Consider the following 21,864-nt stretch of genomic DNA (forward strand, 5'->3'; position numbering starts at 1 on the left):
CTCTCTGTCTCAGTCTCTATCTCTCTGTCTCAGTCTCTATCTCTCTGTCTCAGTCTCTATCTCTCTGTCTCTCTGTCTCAGTCTCAATCTCTCTGTGGCTCTGTCTCAGTCCATCTCTCTGCCTCAGTCTCTATCTCTGTCTCTCTGTCTCAGTCTCTATCTCTTTGTCTCAGTCTCTATCTCTCTGTCTCAGTCTCTATCTCTCTGTCTCAGTCTCTATCTCTCTGTCTCAGTCTCTATCTCTCTGTCTCAGTCTCTATATCTCTGTCTCTCTGTCTCAGTCTCTATCTCTCTGTCTCAGTCTCTATCTCTCTGTCTCAGTCTCTATCTCTCTGTCTCAGTCTCTATATCTGTCTCTCTGTCTCAGTCTCTATCTCGTTGTCTCAGTCTCTATCTCTCTGTCTCAGTCTCTATCTCTCTGTCTCAGTCACTATATCTCTGGCTCTCTGTCTCAGTCTCTATCTCTCTGTCTGTCTCAGTCTCTATCTCTCTGTCTCTCGATCTCAGTCTCTATCTGTCTGTCTCTCTGTCTCAGTCTCTATCTCTCTGTCTCAGTCTCTATCTCTCTGTCTCAGTCTCAGTCTCTATCTCTCTGTCTCAGTCTCTATCTCTGTCTCTCTGTCTCAGTCTCTATCTCTGTCTCTCTGTCTCAGTCTCTATCTCTCTGTCTCAGTCTCTATCTCTGTCTCTCTGTCTCAGTCTCTATCTCTCTGTCTCAGTCTCTACCTCTCTGTCTCTCTGTCTCAGTCTCTATCTCTCTGTCTCAGTCTCTATCTCTCTGTCTCAGTCTCTATCTCTCTGTCTCAGTCTCTCAGTCTCTGTCTCAGCCTCTATCTCTCTGTCTCTCTGTCTCAGACTCTATCTCTGTCTCAGTCTCTATCTCTCTGTCTCTCTGTCTCATCTCTATCTCTCTGTCTCAGTCGCTATCTCTGTCTCTCTGTCTCAGTCTCTATCTCTCTGTCTCAGTCTCTATATCTCTGTCTCTCTGTCTCAGTCTCTATCTCTCTGTCTCAGTCTCTATCTCTCTGTCTCAGTCTCTATCTCTCTGTCTCTCTGTCTCAGACTCTATCTCTGGCTCAGTCTCTATCTCTCTGTCTCTCTGTCTCATCTCTATCTCTCTGTCTCAGTCGCTATCTCTGTCTCTCTGTCTCAGTCTCTATCTCTCTGTCTCAGTCTCTATATCTCTGTCTCTCTGTCTCAGTCTCTATCTCTCTGTCTCAGTCTCTATCGCTCTGTCTCAGTCTCTATATCTGTCTCTCTGTCTCAGTCTCTATCTCTTTGTCTCAGTCTCTATCTCTCTGTCTCTCTGTCTCAGTCTCTATCTCTCTGTCTCAGTCACTATATCTCTGGCTCTCTGTCTCAGTCTCTATCTCTCTATCTGTCTCAGTCTTATCTCTCTGTCTCTCGATCTCAGTCTCTATCTGTCTGTCTCTCTGTCTCAGTCTCTATCTCTCTGTCTCAGTCTCTGTCTCTCTGTCTCAGTCTCTATCTCTGTGTCTCAGTCACTATATCTCTGTCTCTCTGTCTCAGTCTCTATCTCTCTGTCTCTCTGTCTCAGTCTCTGTCTCTCTGTCTCAGTCTCTATCCCTCTGTCTCAGTCTCTATCTCTCTGTCTCAGTCTCTATCTCTCTGTCTCAGTCTCTATCTCTCTGTCTCTCTGTCTCAGTCTCTGTCTCTCTGTCTCAGTCTCTATCTCTCTGTCTCAGTCTCTATCTCTCTGTCTCAGTCTCTATCTCTCTGTCTCAGTCTCTATCTCTCTGTCTCTCTGTCTCAGTCTCAATCTCTCTGTGGCTCTGTCTCAGTCCATCTCTCTGCCTCAGTCTCTATCTCTGTCTCTCTGTCTCAGTCTCTATCTCTTTGTCTCAGTCTCTATCTCTCTGTCTCAGTCTCTATCTCTCTGTCTCAGTCTCTATCTCTCTGTCTCAGTCTCTATATCTCTGTCTCTCTGTCTCAGTCTCTATCTCTCTGTCTCAGTCTCTATCTCTCTGTCTCAGTCTCTATATCTCTGTCTCTCTGTCTCAGTCTCTATATCTCTGTCTCTCTGTCTCAGTCTCTATCTCTCTGTCTCAGTCTCTATCTCTCTGTCTCAGTCTCTATGTCTGTCTCAGTCTCTATATCTGTCTCTCTGTCTCAGTCTCTATCTCGTTGTCTCAGTCTCTATCTCTCTGTCTCAGTCTCTATCTCTCTGTCTCAGTCACTATATCTCTGGCTCTCTGTCTCAGTCTCTATCTCTCTGTCTGTCCCAGTCTCTATCTCTCTGTCTCTCGATCTCAGACTCTATCTGTCTGTCTCTCTGTCTCAGTCTCTGTCTCTCTGTCTCAGTCTCTGTCTCTCTGTCTCAGTCTCTGTCTCTCTGTCTCTGTCACTATATCTCTGGCTCTCTGTCTCAGTCTCTATCTCTCTGTCTGTCTCATTCTCTATCTCTCTGTCTCTCTGTCTCAGTCTCTATCTCTCTGTCTCTCTGTCTCAGTCTCTATCTCTGTCTCAGTCTCTATCTCTCTGTCTCAGTCTCAGTCTCTATCTCTCTGTCTCAGTCTCTATCTCTGTCTCTCTGTCTCAGTCTCTATCTCTCTGTCTCAGTCTCTATCTCTCTGTCTCAGTCTCTATCTCTGTCTCTCTGTCTCAGTCTCAATCTCTCTGTGGCTCTGTCTCAGTCTATCTCTCTGTCGCAGTCCCTATGTCTCTCTGTCTCAGTCTCTATCTCTCTGTCTCTCTGTCTCAGTCTCTATCTCTCTGTCTCAGTCTCTATCTCTCTGTCTCAGTCTCTATCTCTGTCTCTCTGTCTCAGTCTCAATCTCTCTGTGGCTCTGTCTCAGTCTATCTCTCTGTCGCAGTCCCTATGTCTCTCTGTCTCAGTCTCTATCTCTCTGTCTCTCTGTCTCAGTCTCTCTCTCTCTGTCTATATCTCTCTGTCTCTCTGTCTCAGTCTCTATCTCTCTGTCTCTCTGTCTCAGTCTCTGTCTCTCTGTCTCCATCTCTCTGTCTCTCTGTCTCAGTCTCTATCTCTCTGTCTCTCTGTCTCGGTCTCTATCTCTCTGTCTCTCTGTCTCAGTCTCTATTTCTCTGTCACTGTCTCAGTCTCTATCTCTCTGTCTCTCTGTCTCAGTCTCTATCTCAGTTTCTATCTGAGTCTCTCAGTCTCCCTCTCAGTCTCTTTCTGTCTCTCTCTCTCTCAGTCTCTCTCAGTATCTCAGTCAGAGTCTCTATCTCACTCTATCAATCTCTCTGTCTCTAGCTCAGTCGCTCTATCTCTCTGTCTCTCAATCTCGCTCAGTCTCTCACTCTCTCTATCTCTCTCTCTCTATCTCAGTCTCAGTCTCTCACTCAGTTCCTGTCTCAAACTCAGTCTCAGTCTCTATCTCTCTCTCTCAGTCTCTATCTCTGTCTCTTTGTCTCAGTCTCTATCTCTCTGTCTCAGTCTCTATCTCTCTGTCTCTCTGTCTCAGTCTACATATGTCTGTCTCAGTCTCTGTCTCTCTGTCTCTCTGTCTCAGTCTCTATCTCTCTGTCTCAGTCTCTATCTCTCTGTCTCATTCTCTATCTCTTTGTCTCTCTGTCTCAGTCTCTATCTCTCTGTCTCATTGCGTCGGTCTCTATCTCTCTGTCTAAGTCTCTATCTCTCTGTCTCTGTCTCAGTCTCTATCTCTCTGTCTCTCTGTCTCAGTCTCTATCTCTCTGTCTCAGTCTCTCAGTCTCTATCTCTCTGTCTCAGTCTCTCAGTCTCTGTCTCAGTCTCTATCTCTCTGTCTCTCTGTCTCATCTCTATCTCTCTGTCTCAGTCGCTATCTCTGTCTCTCTGTCTCAGTCTCTATCTCTCTGTCTCAGTCTCTATCTCTCTGTCTCTCTGTCTCAGACTCTATCTCTGGCTCAGTCACTATCTCTCTGTCTCTCTGTCTCATCTCTATCTCTCTGTCTCAGTCGCTATCTCTGTCTCTCTGTCTCAGTCTCTATCTCTCAGTCTCAGTCTCTATATCTCTGTCTCAGTCTCTATATCTCTGTCTCTCTGTCTCAGTCTCTATCTCTCTGTCTCAGTCTCTATCGCTCTGTCTCAGTCTCTATCGCTCTGTCTCAGTCTCTATCGCTCTGTCTCTGTCTCAGTCTCTATCTCTTTGTCTCAGTCTCTATCTCTCTGTCTCTCTGTCTCAGTCTCTATCTCTCTGTCTCAGTCACTATATCTCTGGCTCTCTGTCTCAGTCTCTATCTCTCTGTCTGTCTCAGTCTTATCTCTCTGTCTCTCGATCTCAGTCTCTATCTGTCTGTCTCTCTGTCTCAGTCTCTATCTCTCTGTCTCAGTCTCTGTCTCTCTGTCTCAGTCTCTATCTCTGTGTCTCAGTCACTATATCTCTGGCTCTCTGTCTCAGTCTCTATCTCTCTGTCTGTCTCAGTCTCTATCTCTCTGTCTCTCGATCTCAGTCTCTGTCTCTCTGTCTCAGTCTCTGTCTCTCTGTCTCAGTCTCTATCTCTCTGTCTCAGTCTCTATCTCTCTGTCTATCTGCCAGTGTCTCTATCTCTCTGTCTCAGTCTCTATCTCTCTGTCTCAGTCTCTATCTCTCTGTCTCAGTCTCTATCTCTCTGTCTCATTCTCTATATCTGTCTCTCTGTCTCAGTCTCTATCTCTCTGTCTCAGTCTCTATCTCTCTGTCTCAGTCTCAGTCTCTATCTCTCTGTCTCAGTCTCTATCTCAGTTTCTATCTGAGTCTCTCAGTCTCCCTCTCAGTCTCTTTCTGTCTCTCTCTCTCTCAGTCTCTCTCAGTATCTCAGTCAGAGTCTCTATCTCACTCTATCAATCTCTCTGTCTCTAGCTCAGTCGCTCTATCTCTCTGTCTCTCAATCTCGCTCAGTCTCTCACTCTCTCTATCTCTCTCTCTCTATCTCAGTCTCAGTCTCTCACTCAGTTCCTGTCTCAAACTCAGTCTCAGTCTCTATCTCTCTCTCTCAGTCTCTATCTCTGTCTCTTTGTCTCAGTCTACATATGTCTGTCTCAGTCTCTGTCTCTCTGTCTCTCTGTCTCAGTCTCTATCTCTCTGTCTCAGTCTCTATCTCTCTGTCTCATTCTCTATCTCTTTGTCTCTCTGTCTCAGTCTCTATCTCTCTGTCTCATTGCGTCGGTCTCTATCTCTCTGTCTAAGTCTCTATCTCTCTGTCTCTGTCTCAGTCTCTATCTCTCTGTCTCTCTGTCTCAGTCTCTATCTCTCTGTCTCAGTCTCTCAGTCTCTATCTCTCTGTCTCAGTCTCTCAGTCTCTGTCTCAGTCTCTATCTCTCTGTCTCTCTGTCTCATCTCTATCTCTCTGTCTCAGTCGCTATCTCTGTCTCTCTGTCTCAGTCTCTATCTCTCTGTCTCAGTCTCTATCTCTCTGTCTCTCTGTCTCAGACTCTATCTCTGGCTCAGTCACTATCTCTCTGTCTCTCTGTCTCATCTCTATCTCTCTGTCTCAGTCGCTATCTCTGTCTCTCTGTCTCAGTCTCTATCTCTCAGTCTCAGTCTCTATATCTCTGTCTCAGTCTCTATATCTCTGTCTCTCTGTCTCAGTCTCTATCTCTCTGTCTCAGTCTCTATCGCTCTGTCTCAGTCTCTATCGCTCTGTCTCAGTCTCTATCGCTCTGTCTCAGTCTCAGTCTCTATCTCTTTGTCTCAGTCTCTATCTCTCTGTCTCAGTCTCTATCTCTCTGTCTCAGTCACTATATCTCTGGCTCTCTGTCTCAGTCTCTATCTCTCTGTCTGTCTCAGTCTAATCTCTCTGTCTCTCGATCTCAGTCTCTATCTGTCTGTCTCTCTGTCTCAGTCTCTATCTCTCTGTCTCAGTCTCTGTCTCTCTGTCTCAGTCTCTATCTCTGTGTCTCAGTCACTATATCTCTGGCTCTCTGTCTCAGTCTCTATCTCTCTGTCTGTCTCAGTCTCTATCTCTCTGTCTCTCGATCTCAGTCTCTGTCTCTCTGTCTCAGTCTCTATCTCTCTGTCTCAGTCTCTATCTCTCTGTCTATCTGTCAGTGTCTCTATCTCTCTGTCTCAGTCTCTATCTCTCTGTCTCAGTCTCTATCTCTCTGTCTCATTCTCTATATCTGTCTCTCTGTCTCAGTCTCTATCTCTCTGTCTCAGTCTCTATCTCTCTGTCTCAGTCTCAGTCTCTATCTCTCTGTCTCAGTCTCTATCTCTGTCTCTCTGTCTCAGTCTCTATCTCTGTCTCTCTGTCTCAGTCTCTATCTCTCTGTCTCAGTCTCTATCTCTGTCTCTCTGTCTCAGTCTCTATCTCTCTGTCTCAGTCTCTACCTCTCTGTCTCTCTGTCTCATCTCTATCTCTCTGTCTCAGTCGCTATCTCTGTCTCTCTGTCTCAGTCTCTATCTCTCTGTCTCAGTCTCTATATCTCTGTCTCTCTGTCTCAGTCTCTATCTCTCTGTCTCAGTCTCTATCTCTCTGTCTCTCTGTCTCAGTCTCTATCTCTTTGTCTCAGTCTCTATCTCACTGTCTCTCTGTCTCAGTCTCTATCTCTCTGTCTCAGTCACTATATCTCTGGCTCTCTGTCTCAGTCTCTATCTCTCTGTCTGTCTCAGTCTCTATCTCTCTGTCTCTCGATCTCAGTCTCTATCTGTCTGTCTCTCTGTCTCAGTCTCTATCTCTCTGTCTCAGTCTCTGTCTCTCTGTCTCAGTCTCTGTCTCTCTGTCTCAGTCACTATATCTCTGGCTCTCTGTCTCAGTCTCTATCTCTCTGTCTGTCTCAGTCTCTATCTCTCTGTCTCTCGATCTCAGTCTCTATCTGTCTGTCTCTCTGTCTCAGTCTCTGTCTCTCTGTCTCAGTCTCTGTCTCTCTGTCTCTCAGTCTCAGTCTCTATCTCTCTGTCTCAGTCTCTATCTCTCTGTCTATCTGTCAGTGTCTCTATCTCTCTGTCTCAGTCTCTATCTCTCTGTCTCATTCTCTATATCTGTCTCTCTGTCTCAGTCTCTATCTCTCTGTCTCAGTCTCTAACTGTCTGTCTCTCTGTCTCAGTCTCTATCTCTCTGTCTCTCTGTCTCTCTGTCTCAGTCTCAATCTCTCTGTGGCTCTGTCTCAGTCTCTCTCTGTCTATATCTCTCTGTCTCTCTGTCTCAGTCTCTATCTCTCTGTCTCAGTCTCTATCTCTCTGTCTCTCTGTCTCTCTGTCTCAGTCTCAATCTCTCTGTGGCTCTGTCTCAGTCCATCTCTCTGCCTCAGTCTCTATCTCTGTCTCTCTGTCTCAGTCTCTATCTCTTTGTCTCAGTCTCTATCTCTCTGTCTCAGTCTCTATCTCTCTGTCTCAGTCTCTATCTCTCTGTCTCAGTCTCTATATCTCTGTCTCTCTGTCTCAGTCTCTATCTCTCTGTCTCAGTCTCTATCTCTCTGTCTCAGTCTCTATCTCTCTGTCTCAGTCTCTATATCTGTCTCTCTGTCTCAGTCTCTATCTCGTTGTCTCAGTCTCTATCTCTCTGTCTCAGTCTCTATCTCTCTGTCTCAGTCACTATATCTCTGGCTCTCTGTCTCAGTCTCTATCTCTCTGTCTCAGTCTCTACCTCTCTGTCTCTCTGTCTCATCTCTATCTCTCTGTCTCAGTCGCTATCTCTGTCTCTCTGTCTCAGTCTCTATCTCTCTGTCTCAGTCTCTATATCTCTGTCTCTCTGTCTCAGTCTCTATCTCTCTGTCTCAGTCTCTATCTCTCTGTCTCAGTCTCTATCTCTCTGTCTCTCTGTCTCAGTCTCTATCTCTTTGTCTCAGTCTCTATCTCACTGTCTCTCTGTCTCAGTCTCTATCTCTCTGTCTCAGTCACTATATCTCTGGCTCTCTGTCTCAGTCTCTATCTCTCTGTCTGTCTCAGTCTCTATCTCTCTGTCTCTCGATCTCAGTCTCTATCTGTCTGTCTCTCTGTCTCAGTCTCTATCTCTCTGTCTCAGTCTCTGTCTCTCTGTCTCAGTCTCTGTCTCTCTGTCTCAGTCACTATATCTCTGGCTCTCTGTCTCAGTCTCTATCTCTCTGTCTGTCTCAGTCTCTATCTCTCTGTCTCTCGATCTCAGTCTCTATCTGTCTGTCTCTCTGTCTCAGTCTCTGTCTCTCTGTCTCAGTCTCTGTCTCTCTGTCTCTCAGTCTCAGTCTCTATCTCTCTGTCTCAGTCTCTATCTCTCTGTCTATCTGTCAGTGTCTCTATCTCTCTGTCTCAGTCTCTATCTCTCTGTCTCATTCTCTATATCTGTCTCTCTGTCTCAGTCTCTATCTCTCTGTCTCAGTCTCTAACTGTCTGTCTCTCTGTCTCAGTCTCTATCTCTCTGTCTCTCTGTCTCTCTGTCTCAGTCTCAATCTCTCTGTGGCTCTGTCTCAGTCTCTCTCTGTCTATATCTCTCTGTCTCTCTGTCTCAGTCTCTATCTCTCTGTCTCAGTCTCTATCTCTCTGTCTCTCTGTCTCTCTGTCTCAGTCTCAATCTCTCTGTGGCTCTGTCTCAGTCCATCTCTCTGCCTCAGTCTCTATCTCTGTCTCTCTGTCTCAGTCTCTATCTCTTTGTCTCAGTCTCTATCTCTCTGTCTCAGTCTCTATCTCTCTGTCTCAGTCTCTATCTCTCTGTCTCAGTCTCTATATCTCTGTCTCTCTGTCTCAGTCTCTATCTCTCTGTCTCAGTCTCTATCTCTCTGTCTCAGTCTCTATCTCTCTGTCTCAGTCTCTATATCTGTCTCTCTGTCTCAGTCTCTATCTCGTTGTCTCAGTCTCTATCTCTCTGTCTCAGTCTCTATCTCTCTGTCTCAGTCACTATATCTCTGGCTCTCTGTCTCAGTCTCTATCTCTCTGTCTGTCTCAGTCTCTATCTCTCTGTCTCTCGATCTCAGTCTCTATCTGTCTGTCTCTCTGTCTCAGTCTCTATCTCTCTGTCTCAGTCTCTATCTCTCTGTCTCAGTCTCAGTCTCTATCTCTCTGTCTCAGTCTCTATCTCTGTCTCTCTGTCTCAGTCTCTATCTCTGTCTCTCTGTCTCAGTCTCTATCTCTCTGTCTCAGTCTCTATCTCTGTCTCTCTGTCTCAGTCTCAATCTCTCTGTGGCTCTGTCTCAGTCTATCTCTCTGTCGCAGTCCCTATGTCTCTCTGTCTCAGTCTCTATCTCTCTGTCACTGTCTCAGTCTCCATCTCTCTGTCTCTCTGTCTCAGTCTCTATCTCAGTTTCTATCTGAGTCTCTCAGTCTCCCTCTCAGTCTCTTTCTGTCTCTCTCTCTCTCAGTCTCTCTCAGTATCTCAGTCAGAGTCTCTATCTCACTCTATCAATCTCTCTGTCTCTAGCTCAGTCGCTCTATCTCTCTGTCTCTCAATCTCGCTCAGTCTCTCACTCTCTCTATCTCTCTCTCTCTATCTCAGTCTCAGTCTCTCACTCAGTTCCTGTCTCAAACTCAGTCTCAGTCTCTATCTCTCTCTCTCAGTCTCTATCTCTGTCTCTTTGTCTCAGTCTCTATCTCTCTCTCTCAGTCTCTATCTCTCTGTCTCTCTGTCTCAGTCTACATATGTCTGTCTCAGTCTCTGTCTCTCTGTCTCTCTGTCTCAGTCTCTATCTCTCTGTCTCAGTCTCTATCTCTCTGTCTCATTCTCTATCTCTTTGTCTCTCTGTCTCAGTCTCTATCTCTCTGTCTCATTGCGTCGGTCTCTATCTCTCTGTCTAAGTCTCTATCTCTCTGTCTCTGTCTCAGTCTCTATCTCTCTGTCTCTCTGTCTCAGTCTCTATCTCTCTGTCTCAGTCTCTATCTCTCTGTCTCTCTGTCTCATCTCTATCTCTCTGTCTCAGTCGCTATCTCTGTCTCTCTGTCTCAGTCTCTATCTCTCTGTCTCAGTCTCTATATCTCTGTCTCTCTGTCTCAGTCTCTATCTCTCTGTCTCAGTCTCTATCTCTCTGTCTCAGTCTCTATCTCTCTGTCTCAGTCTCTATCTCTCTGTCTCAGTCTCTATATCTCTGTCTCTCTGTCTCAGTCTCTATCTCTCTGTCTCAGTCTCTATCGCTCTGTCTCAGTCTCTATCGCTCTGTCTCAGTCTCTATCACTCTGTCTCTGTCTCAGTCTCTATCTCTTTGTCTCAGTCTCTATCTCTCTGTCTCTCTGTCTCAGTCTCTATCTCTCTGTCTCAGTCACTATATCTCTGGCTCTCTGTCTCAGTCTCTATCTCTCTGTCTGTCTCAGTCTTATCTCTCTGTCTCTCGATCTCAGTCTCTATCTGTCTGTCTCTCTGTCTCAGTCTCTATCTCTCTGTCTCAGTCTCTGTCTCTCTGTCTCAGTCTCTATCTCTGTGTGTCAGTCACTATATCTCTGGCTCTCTGTCTCAGTCTCTATCTCTCTGTCTGTCTCAGTCTCTATCTCTCTGTCTCTCGATCTCAGTCTCTGTCTCTCTGTCTCAGTCTCTATCTCTCTGTCTCAGTCTCTATCTCTCTGTCTATCTGTCAGTGTCTCTATCTCTCTGTCTCAGTCTCTATCTCTCTGTCTCAGTCTCTATCTCTCTGTCTCAGTCTCTATCTCTGTCTCTCTGTCTCAGTCTCTATCTCTCTGTCTCATTCTCTATCTCTCTGTCTATCTGTCAGTGTCTCTATCTCTCTGTCTCAGTCTCTATCTCTCTGTCTCAGTCTCTATCTCTCTGTCTCAGTCTCTATCTCTGTCTCTCTGTCTCAGTCTCTATCTCTCTGTCTCATTCTCTATATCTGTCTCTCTGTCTCAGTCTCTATCTCTCTGTCTCAGTCTCTATCTCTCTGTCTCAGTCTCTATCTCTCTGTCTCAGTCTCTATCTCTGTCTCTCTGTCTCAGTCTCTATCTCTGTCTCTCTGTCTCAGTCTCTATCTCTGTCTCTCTGTCTCAGTCTCTATCTCTGTCTCTCTGTCTCAGTCTCTATCTCTCTGTCTCAGTCTCTATCTCTGTCTCTCTGTCTCAGTCTCTATCTCTGTCTCTCTGTCTCAGTCTCTATCTCTGTCTCTCTGTCTCAGTCTCTATCTCTCTGTCTCAGTCTCTATCTCTGTCTCTCTGTCTCAGTCTCTATCTCTCTGTCTCAGTCTCTATCTCTCTGTCTCAGTCTCTACCTCTCTGTCTCTCTGTCTCATCTCTATCTCTCTGTCTCAGTCGCTATCTCTGTCTCTCTGTCTCAGTCTCTATCTCTCTGTCTCAGTCTCTATATCTCTGTCTCTCTGTCTCAGTCTCTATCTCTCTGTCTCAGTCTCTATCTCTCTGTCTCTCTGTCTCAGTCTCTATCTCTTTGTCTCAGTCTCTATCTCACTGTCTCTCTGTCTCAGTCTCTATCTCTCTGTCTCAGTCACTATATCTCTGGCTCTCTGTCTCAGTCTCTATCTCTCTGTCTGTCTCAGTCTCTATCTCTCTGTCTCTCGATCTCAGTCTCTATCTGTCTGTCTCTCTGTCTCAGTCTCTATCTCTCTGTCTCAGTCTCTGTCTCTCTGTCTCAGTCTCTATCTCTCTGTCTCAGTCACTATATCTCTGGCTCTCTGTCTCAGTCTCTATCTCTCTGTCTGTCTCAGTCTCTATCTCTCTGTCTCTCGATCTCAGTCTCTATCTGTCTGTCTCTCTGTCTCAGTCTCTGTCTCTCTGTCTCAGTCTCTGTCTCTCTGTCTCTCAGTCTCAGTCTCTATCTCTCTGTCTCAGTCTCTATCTCTCTGTCTATCTGTCAGTGTCTCTATCTCTCTGTCTCAGTCTCTATCTCTCTGTCTCAGTCTCTATCTCTATCTCTCTGTCTCAGTCTCTAACTGTCTGTCTCTCTGTCTCAGTCTCTATCTCTCTGTCTCTCTGTCTCTCTGTCTCAGTCTCAATCTCTCTGTGGCTCTGTCTCAGTCTCTCTCTCTCTGTCTATATCTCTCTGTCTCTCTGTCTCAGTCTCTATCTCTCTGTCTCAGTCTCTATCTCTCTGTCTCGGTCTCTATCTCTCTGTCTCTCTGTCTCAGTCTCTATCTCTCTGTCACTGCCTCAGTCTCTATCTCTCTGTCTCAGTCTCTATCTCTCTGTCTCAGTCTCTATCTCTCTGTCTCAGTCTCTATCTCTCTGTCTCTCTGTCTCAGTCTCAATCTCTCTGTGGCTCTGTCTCAGTCCATCTCTCTGCCTCAGTCTCTATCTCTGTCTCTCTGTCTCAGTCTCTATCTCTTTGTCTCAGTCTCTATCTCTATCTCTCTGTCTCAGTCTCTATCTCTCTGTCTCAGTCTCTATCTCTCTGTCTCAGTCTCTATCTCTCTGTCTCTCTGTCTCAGTCTCTATCTCTCTGTCTCAGTCTCTATCTCTCTGTCTCAGTCTCTATCTCTCTGTCTCAGTCTCTATATCTGTCTCTCTGTCTCAGTCTCTATCTCGTTGTCTCAGTCTCTATCTCTCTGTCTCAGTCTCTATCTCTCTGTCTCAGTCACTATATCTCTGGCTCTCTGTCTCAGTCTCTATCTCTCTGTCTGTCTCAGTCTCTATCTCTCTGTCTCTCGATCTCAGTCTCTATCTGTCTGTCTCTCTGTCTCAGTCTCTATCTCTCTGTCTCAGTCTCTATCTCTCTGTCTCAGTCTCAGTCTCAGTCTCAGTCTCTATCTCTCTGTCTCAGTCTCTATCTCTGTCTCTCTGTCTCAGTCTCTATCTCTGTCTCTCTGTCTCAGTCTCTATCTCTCTGTCTCAGTCTCTATCTCTGTCTCTCTGTCTCAGTCTCAATCTCTCTGTGGCTCTGTCTCAGTCTATCTCTCTGTCGCAGTCCCTATGTCTCTCTGTCTCAGTCTCTATCTCTCTGTCTCTCTGTCTCAGTCTCTCTCTCTCTCTGTCTATATCTCTCTGTCTCTCTGTCTCAGTCTCTATCTCTCTGTCTCTCTGTCTCAGTCTCTGTCTCTCTGTCTCCATCTCTCTGTCTCTCTGTCTCAGTCTCTATTTCTCTGTCTCTCTGTCTCGGTCTCTATCTCTCTGTCTCTCTGTCTCAGTCTCTATCTCTCTGTCACTGTCTCAGTCTCTATCTCTCTGTCTCTCTCTCTCAGTCTCTATCTCAGTTTCTATCTGAGTCTCTCAGTCTCCCTCTCAGTCTCTTTCTGTCTCTCTCTCTCTCAGTCTCTCTCAGTATCTCAGTCAGAGTCTCTATCTCAGACTCTCCATCTCTCTCAGTATCTATCTCACTCTATCAATCTCTCTGTCTCTAGCTCAGTCGCTCTATCTCTCTGTCTCTCAATCTCGCTCAGTCTCTCACTCTCTCTATCTCTCTCTCTCTATCTCAGTCTCAGTCTCTCACTCAGTTCCTGTCTCAAACTCAGTCTCAGTCTCTATCTCTCTCTCTCAGTCTCTATCTCTGTCTCTTTGTCTCAGTCTCTATCTCTCTGTCTCAGTCTCTATCTCTCTGTCTCTCTGTCTCAGTCTACATATGTCTGTCTCAGTCTCTGTCTCTCTGTCTCTCTGTCTCAGTCTCTATCTCTCTGTCTCAGTCTCTATCTCTCTGTCTCATTCTCTATCTCTTTGTCTCTCTGTCTCAGTCTCTATCTCTCTGTCTCATTGCGTCGGTCTCTATCTCTCTGTCTAAGTCTCTATCTCTCTGTCTCTGTCTCAGTCTCTATCTCTCTGTCTCTCTGTCTCAGTCTCTATCTCTCTGTCTCAGTCTCTCAGTCTCTGTCTCAGCCTCTATCTCTCTGTCTCAGACTCTATCTCTGTCTCAGTCTCTATCTCTCTGTCTCTCTGTCTCATCTCTATCTCTCTGTCTCAGTCTCTATCTCTCTGTCTCAGTCTCTATCTCTCTGTCTCTCTGTCTCAGACTCTATCTCTGGCTCAGTCTCTATCTCTCTGTCTCTCTGTCTCATCTCTATCTCTCTGTCTCAGTCGCTATCTCTGTCTCTCTGTCTCAGTCTCTATCTCTCAGTCTCAGTCTCTATATCTCTGTCTCAGTCTCTATATCTCTGTCTCTCTGTCTCAGTCTCTATCTCTCTGTCTCAGTCTCTATCGCTCTGTCTCAGTCTCTATCGCTCTGTCTCAGTCTCTATCGCTCTGTCTCTGTCTCAGTCTCTATCTCTTTGTCTCAGTCTCTATCTCTCTGTCTCTCTGTCTCAGTCTCTATCTCTCTGTCTCAGTCACTATATCTCTGGCTCTCTGTCTCAGTCTCTATCTCTCTGTCTGTCTCAGTCTTATCTCTCTGTCTCTCGATCTCAGTCTCTATCTGTCTGTCTCTCTGTCTCAGTCTCTATCTCTCTGTCTCAGTCTCTGTCTCTCTGTCTCAGTCTCTATCTCTGTGTCTCAGTCACTATATCTCTGGCTCTCTGTCTCAGTCTCTATCTCTCTGTCTGTCTCAGTCTCTATCTCTCTGTCTCTCGATCTCAGTCTCTGTCTCTCTGTCTCAGTCTCTATCTCTCTGTCTCAGTCTCTATCTCTCTGTCTATCTGTCAGTGTCTCTATCTCTCTGTCTCAGTCTCTATCTCTCTGTCTCAGTCTCTATCTCTCTGTCTCAGTCTCTATCTCTGTCTCTCTGTCTCAGTCTCTATCTCTCTGTCTCATTCTCTATATCTGTCTCTCTGTCTCAGTCTCTATCTCTCTGTCTCAGTCTCTATCTCTCTGTCTCAGTCTCAGTCTCTATCTCTCTGTCTCAGTCTCTATCTCTGTCTCTCTGTCTCAGTCTCTAACTCTGTCTCTCTGTCTCAGTCTCTATCTCTCTGTCTCAGTCTCAGTCTCTATCTCTCTGTCTCAGTCTCTATCTCTGTCTCTCTGTCTCAGTCTCTATCTCTGTCTCTCTGTCTCAGTCTCTATCTCTGTCTCTCTGTCTCAGTCTCTATCTCTCTGTCTCAGTCTCTATCTCTGTCTCTCTGTCTCAGTCTCTATCTCTGTCTCTCTGTCTCATCTCTATCTCTCTGTCTCAGTCGCTATCTCTGTCTCTCTGTCTCAGTCTCTATCTCTCTGTCTCAGTCTCTATATCTCTGTCTCTCTGTCTCAGTCTCTATCTCTCTGTCTCAGTCTCTATCTCTCTGTCTCAGTCTCTATCTCTCTGTCTCAGTCTCTATCTCTCTGTCTCTCTGTCTCAGTCTCTATCTCTTTGTCTCAGTCTCTATCTCACTGTCTCTCTGTCTCAGTCTCTATCTCTCTGTCTCAGTCACTATATCTCTGGCTCTCTGTCTCAGTCTCTATCTCTCTGTCTGTCTCAGTCTCTATCTCTCTGTCTCTCGATCTCAGTCTCTATCTGTCTGTCTCTCTGTCTCAGTCTCTATCTCTCTGTCTCAGTCTCTGTCTCTCTGTCTCAGTCTCTATCTCTCTGTCTCAGTCACTATATCTCTGGCTCTCTGTCTCAGTCTCTATCTCTCTGTCTGTCTCAGTCTCTATCTCTCTGTCTCTCGATCTCAGTCTCTATCTGTCTGTCTCTCTGTCTCAGTCTCTGTCTCTCTGTCTCAGTCTCTGTCTCTCTGTCTCTCAGTCTCAGTCTCTATCTCTCTGTCTCAGTCTCTATCTCTCTGTCTATCTGTCAGTGTCTCTATCTCTCTGTCTCAGTCTCTATCTCTCTGTCTCAGTCTCTATCTCTCTGTCTCAGTCTCTATCTCTCTGTCTCTCTGTCTCAGTCTCTATCTCTCTGTCTCATTCTCTATATCTGTCTCTCTGTCTCAGTCTCTATCTCTCTGTCTCAGTCTCTAACTGTCTGTCTCTCTGTCTCAGTCTCTATCTCTCTGTCTCTCTGTCTCTCTGTCTCAGTCTCAATCTCTCTGTGGCTCTGTCTCAGTCTCTCTCTCTCTGTCTATATCTCTCTGTCTCTCTGTCTCAGTCTCTATCTCTCTGTCTCAGTCTCTATCTCTCTGTCTCGGTCTCTATCTCTCTGTCTCTCTGTCTCAGTCTCTATCTCTCTGTCACTGCCTCAGTCTCTATCTCTCTGTCTCAGTCTCTATCTCTTTGTCTCAGTCTCTATCTCTCTGTCTCAGTCTCTATCTCTCTGTCTCAGTCTCTATCTCTCTGTCTCTCTGTCTCAGTCTCAATCTCTCTGTGGCTCTGTCTCAGTCCATCTCTCTGCCTCAGTCTCTATCTCTGTCTCTCTGTCTCAGTCTCTATCTCTTTGTCTCAGTCTCTATCTCTCTGTCTCAGTCTCTATCTCTCTGTCTCAGTCTCTATCTCTCTGTCTCAGTCTCTATCTCTCTGTCTCTCTGTCTCAGTCTCTATCTCTCTGTCTCAGTCTCTATCTCTCTGTCTCAGTCTCTATCTCTCTGTCTCAGTCTCTATATCTGTCTCAGTCTCTATATCTGTCTCTCTGTCTCAGTCTCTATCTCGTTGTCTCAGTCTCTATCTCTCTGTCTCAGTCTCTATCTCTCTGTCTCAGTCACTATATCTCTGGCTCTCGTCTCAGTCTCTATCTCTCTGTCTGTCTCAGTCTCTATCTCTCTGTCTCTCGATCTCAGTCTCTATCTGTCTGTCTCTCTGTCTCAGTCTCTATCTCTCTGTCTCAGTCTCTATCTCTCTGTCTCAGTCTCAGTCTCTATCTCTCTGTCTCAGTCTCTATCTCTGTCTCTCTGTCTCAGTCTCTATCTCTGTCTCTCTGTCTCAGTCTCTATCTCTCTGTCTCAGTCTCTATCTCTGTCTCTCTGTCTCAGTCTCAATCTCTCTGTGGCTCTGTCTCAGTCTATCTCTCTGTCGCAGTCCCTATGTCTCTCTGTCTCAGTCTCTATCTCTCTGTCTCTCTGTCTCAGTCTCTCTCTCTCTCTGTCTATATCTCTCTGTCTCTCTGTCTCAGTCACTATCTCTCTGTCTCTCTGTCTCAGTCTCTGTCTCTCTGTCTCCATCTCTCTGTCTCTCTGTCTCAGTCTCTATCTCTCTGTCTCTCTGTCTCGGTCTCTATCTCTCTGTCTCTCTGTCTCAGTCTCTATCTCAGTTTCTATCTGAGTCTCTCAGTCTCCCTCTCAGTCTCTTTCTGTCTCTCTCTCTCTCAGTCTCTCTCAGTATCTCAGTCAGAGTCTCTATCTCAGTCTCTCCATCTCTCTCAGTATCTATCTCACTCTATCAATCTCTCTGTCTCTAGCTCAGTCGCTCTATCTCTCTGTCTCTCAATCTCGCTCAGTCTCTCACTCTCTCTATCTCTCTCTCTCTATCTCAGTCTCAGTCTCTCACTCAGTTCCTGTCTCAAACTCAGTCTCAGTCTCTATCTCTCTCTCTCAGTCTCTATCTCTGTCTCTTTGTCTCAGTCTCTATCTCTCTGCCTCAGTCTCTATCTCTCTGTCTCTCTGTCTCAGTCTACATATGTCTGTCTCAGTCTCTGTCTCTCTGTCTCTCTGTCTCAGTCTCTATCTCTCTGTCTCAGTCTCTATCTCTCTGTCTCATTCTCTATCTCTTTGTCTCTCTGTCTCAGTCTCTATCTCTCTGTCTCATTGCGTCGGTCTCTATCTCTCTGTCTAAGTCTCTATCTCTCTGTCTCTGTCTCAGTCTCTATCTCTCTGTCTCTCTGTCTCAGTCTCTATCTCTCTGTCTCAGTCTCTCAGTCTCTGTCTCAGCCTCTATCTCTCTGTCTCAGACTCTATCTCTGTCTCAGTCTCTATCTCTCTGTCTCTCTGTCTCATCTCTATCTCTCTGTCTCAGTCGCTATCTCTGTCTCTCTGTCTCAGTCTCTATCTCTCTGTCTCAGTCTCTATATCTCTGTCTCTCTGTCTCAGTCTCTATCTCTCTGTCTCAGTCTCTATCTCTCTGTCTCTCTGTCTCAGTCTCTATCTCTCTGTCTCAGTCTCTATCTCTCTGTCTCAGTCTCTATCTCTCTGTCTCTCTGTCTCATCTCTATCTCTCTGTCTCAGTCGCTATCTCTGTCTCTCTGTCTCAGTCTCTATCTCTCTGTCTCAGTCTCTATATCTCTGTCTCTCTGTCTCAGTCTCTATCTCTCTGTCTCAGTCTCTATCTCTCTGTCTCAGTCTATATCTCTCTGTCTCTCTGTCTCAGACTCTATCTCTGGCTCAGTCTCTATCTCTCTGTCTCTCTGTCTCATCTCTATCTCTCTGTCTCAGTCGCTATCTCTGTCTCTCTGTCTCAGTCTCTATCTCTCAGTCTCAGTCTCTATATCTCTGTCTCAGTCTCTATATCTCTGTCTCTCTGTCTCAGTCTCTATCTCTCTGTCTCAGTCTCTATCGCTCTGTCTCAGTCTCTATCGCTCTGTCTCAGTCTCTATCGCTCTGTCTCTGTCTCTATCGCTCTGTCTCTGTCTCAGTCTCTATCTCTTTGTCTCAGTCTCTATCTCTCTGTCTCTCTGTCTCAGTCTCTATCTCTCTGTCTCAGTCACTATATCTCTGGCTCTCTGTCTCAGTCTCTATCTCTCTGTCTGTCTCAGTCTTATCTCTCTGTCTCTCGATCTCAGTCTCTATCTGTCTGTCTCTCTGTCTCAGTCTCTATCTCTCTGTCTCAGTCTCTGTCTCTCTGTCTCAGTCTCTATCTCTGTGTCTCAGTCACTATATCTCTGGCTCTCTGTCTCAGTCTCTATCTCTCTGTCTGTCTCAGTCTCTACCTCTCTGTCTCTCGATCTCAGTCTCTGTCTCTCTGTCTCAGTCTCTATCTCTCTGTCTCAGTCTCTATCTCTCTGTCTATCTGTCAGTGTCTCTATCTCTCTGTCTCAGTCTCTATCTCTCTGTCTCAGTCTCTATCTCTGTCTCTCTGTCTCAGTCTCTATCTCTCTGTCTCAGTCTCTATCTCTCTGTCTCAGTCTCAATCTCTCTGTGGCTCTGTCTCAGTCTATCTCTCTGTCGCAGTCCCTATGTCTCTCTGTCTCAGTCTCTATCTCTCTGTCTCTCTGTCTCAGTCTCTATCTCTGTCTCACTCTCTGTCTCTCTGTCTCAGTCTCTATCTCTCTGTCTCAGTCTACATATGTCTGTCTCAGTCTCTATCTCTCTGTCTCTCTGTCTCAGTCTCTATCTCTCTGTCTCAGTCTCTATCTCTCTGTCTCTGTGTCTCAGTCTCTATCTTTCTGTCTCAGTCTCTATCTCTTTGTCTCTCTGTCTCAGTCTCTATCTCTCTGTCTCACTGCCTCGGTCTCTATCTCTCTGTCTAAGTCTCTATCTCTCTGTCTCTGTCTCAGTCTCTATCTCTCTGTCTCTCTGTCTCAGTCTCTATCTCTCTGTCTCAGTCTCTATCTCTCTGTCTCAGTCTCTCACTCAGCCTCTATCTCTCTGTCTCTCTGTCTCAGACTCTATCTCTGTCTCAGTCTCTATCTCTCTGTCTCTCTGTCTCATCTCTATCTCTCTGTCTCAGTCGCTATCTCTGTCTCTCTGTCTCAGTCTCTATCTCTCCGGCACTCTGTCTCACTCTCAATCTCTCTGTCTCTCTGTCTCAGTCTCTATCTCTGTCTCTATCTCTCTGTCTCAGTCTCTATCTCTGTCTCTATCTCTCTGTCTCTATCTCTCTGTCTCAGTCTCTATCTCTGTCTCTCTGTCTCAGTCTCTATCTCTCTGTCTCAGTCTCTATCTCTCTGTCTCAGTCGCTATCTCTGTCTCTCTGTCTCAGTCTCTATATCTCTGTCTCTCTGTCTCAGTCTCTATCTCTCTGTCTCAGTCTCTATCTCTCTGTCTCAGTCTCTATCTCTCTGTCTCTCTGTCTCAGTCTCTATCTCTCTGTCTCAGTCACTATATCTCTGGCTCTCTGTCTCAGTCTCTATCTCTCTGTCTGTCTCAGTCTCTATCTCTCTGTCTCTCGATCTCAGTCTCTATCTGTCTGTCTCTCTGTCTCAGTCTCTATCTCTCTGTCTCAGTCTCTGTCTCTGTCTCTATCTTTCTGTCTCAGTCACTATATCTCTGGCTCTCTGTCTCAGTCTCTATCTCTCTGTCTGTCTCAGTCTCTATCTCTCTGTCTCTCGATCTCAGTCTCTATCTGTCTGTCTCTCTGTCTCAGTCTCTGTCTCTCTGTCTCAGTCTCTGTCTCTCTGTCTCAGTCTCTGTCTCAGTCTCTATCTCTCTGTCTCAGTCTCTATCTCTCTGTCTATCTGTCAGTGTCTCTATCTCTCTGTCTCAGTCTCTGTCTCTCTGTCTCAGTCTCTACCTCTCTGTCTCAGTCTCTATCTCTCTGTCTATCTGTCAGTATCTCTATCTCTCTGTCTCAGTCTCTATCTCTCTGTCTCAGTCTCTATCTCTGTCTCAGTCTCTATCTCTCTGTCTCATTCTCTATATGTGTCTCTCTGTCTCAGTCTCTATCTCTCTGTCTCAGTCTCTATCTCTCTGTCTCTCTGTCTCAGTCTCTATCTCTCTGTCTCTCTGTCTCTCTGTCTCAGTCTCAATCTCTCTGTGGCTCTGTCTCAGTCTATCTCTCTGTCGCAGTCCCTATGTCTCTCTGTCTCAGTCTCTATCTCTCTGTCTCAGTCTTTATCTCTGTGTCACTCTCTATCTCTCTGTCTCTCTGTCTCAGTCTCTATCTCTCTGTCTCTCTGTCTCAGTCTACATATGTCTGTCTCAGTCTCTATCTCTCTGTCTCTCTGTCTCAGTCTCTATCTCTCTGTCTCAGTCTCTATCTCTCTATCTTTCTGTCTCAGTCTCTATCTTTCTGTCTCAGTCTCTATCTCTTTGTCTCTGTCTCAGTCTCTATCTCTCTGTCTCACTGCCTCGGTCTCTGTCTCTCTGTCTAAGTCTCTATCTCTCTGTCTCTGTCTCAGTCTGTATCTCTCTGTCTCTCTGTCTCAGTCTCTATCTCTCTGTCTCAGTCTCTATCTCTCTGTCTGAGTCTCTCAGTCTCTGTCTCAGCCTCTATCTCTCTGTCTCTCTGTCTCAGACGCTATCTCTGTCTCAGTCTCTATCTCTCTGTCTCTCTGTCTCATCTCTATCTCTCTGTCTCAGTCGCTATCTCTGTCTCTCTGTCCCAGTCTCTATCTCTCCGGCACTCTGTCTCACTCTCAATCTCTCTGTCTCTCTGTCTCAGTCTCTATCTCTGTCTCTATCTCTCTGTCTCAGTCTCTATCTCTGTCTCTCTGTCTCAGTCTCTATCTCTCTGTCTCAGTCTCTATCTCTCTGTCTCAGTCTCTACCTCTCTGTCTCTCTGTCTCATCTCTATCTCTCTGTCTCAGTCGCTATCTCTGTCTCTCTGTCTCAGTCTCTATCTCTCTGTCTCAGTCTCTATCTCTCTGTCTCAGGCTCTATCTCTCTGTCTCTCTGTCTCAGTCTCTATCTCTTTGTCTCAGTCTCTATCTCACTGTCTCTCTGTCTCAGTCTCTATCTCTCTGTCTCAGTCACTATATCTCTGGCTCTCTGTCTCAGTCTCTATCTCTCTGTCTGTCTCAGTCTCTATCTCTCTGTCTCTCGATCTCAGTCTCTATCTGTCTGTCTCTCTGTCTCAGTCTCTATCTCTCTGTCTCAGTCTCTGTCTCTCTGTCTCAGTCTCTATCTCTCTGTCTCAGTCACTATATCTCTGGCTCTCTGTCTCAGTCTCTATCTCTCTGTCTGTCTCAGTCTCTATCTCTCTGTCTCTCGATCTCAGTCTCTATCTGTCTGTCTCTCTGTCTCAGTCTCTGTCTCTCTGTCTCAGTCTCTGTCTCTCTGTCTCTCAGTCTCAGTCTCTATCTCTCTGTCTCAGTCTCTATCTCTCTGTCTATCTGTCAGTGTCTCTATCTCTCTGTCTCAGTCTCTATCTCTCTGTCTCAGTCTCTATCTCTCTGTCTCAGTCTCTAACTGTCTGTCTCTCTGTCTCAGTCTCTATCTCTCTGTCTCTCTGTCTCTCTGTCTCAGTCTCAATCTCTCTGTGGCTCTGTCTCAGTCTATCTCTCTGTCGCAGTCCCTATGTCTCTCTGTCTCAGTCTCTATCTCTCTGTCTCTCTGTCTCAGTCTCTCTCTCTCTGTCTATATCTCTCTGTCTCTCTGTCTCAGTCTCTATCTCTCTGTCTCTCTGTCTCAGTCTCTGTCTCTCTGTCTCCATCTCTCTGTCTCTCTGTCTCGGTCTCTATCTCTCTGTCTCAGTCTCTACCTCTGTCTCACTCTCTGTCTCTCTGTCT

This window comes from Heterodontus francisci, chromosome 19 (assembly GCF_036365525.1).
Source record: "Heterodontus francisci isolate sHetFra1 chromosome 19, sHetFra1.hap1, whole genome shotgun sequence".
Lineage (NCBI taxonomy): Eukaryota > Metazoa > Chordata > Chondrichthyes > Heterodontiformes > Heterodontidae > Heterodontus > Heterodontus francisci.